Source organism: Suricata suricatta, chromosome 14 (assembly GCF_006229205.1).
Source record: "Suricata suricatta isolate VVHF042 chromosome 14, meerkat_22Aug2017_6uvM2_HiC, whole genome shotgun sequence".
NCBI lineage: Eukaryota > Metazoa > Chordata > Mammalia > Carnivora > Herpestidae > Suricata > Suricata suricatta.
In genome coordinates this window covers 40644318-40644895 of record NC_043713.1, presented here as the reverse complement: position 1 = coordinate 40644895, position 578 = coordinate 40644318, and positions in this window count along the sequence as shown.

Genomic DNA, 578 nt, shown 5'->3' with positions numbered 1-578 from the left:
AAAATGTTTTAAAATATCCAATTAATCCAGCGGTGCATGGCGCCTCAGTTGGTTAAACATCTGACTTCGGCTCAGGTCATGATCTCACAGTTTATGGATTCGAACCCTACATTGGGATCTGTGCTGACAGCTCAGAGCCTTTAGCCTGCTTTGGATTCTGTGTCTCCGTCTTTCTCTCTGCCCCTCCCCTTGCTCTGCCTGTCTCTCAAAAATAAATAAACACTAAAAAAAATTTTTTTAAATGTTTTATTTATTTTTGATACAGAGACAGAACATGAGAGGGGGAGGGGCAGAGAGAGACGGAGACAGAACTGGAAGCAGGCTCCAGGCTCTGAGCTGTCAGCACAGAGCCCGACGCGGGGCTCGAACCCACGAACGTTGAGATCTGACCTGAGCCAAAGCCAGAGGCTCAACTGACTGAGCCACCCAGGCGCCCCTAAAAAAATTTTTAAGTAAATAAAATACTCAACTAATCCAAACAAAAACACAGAAGGAATAACAAAATAGTGGATCAACCAGAAAACAAATAGCAAGATGGTTGAATTAAACTCAAGCATCTCCATCATTACAGTATATAT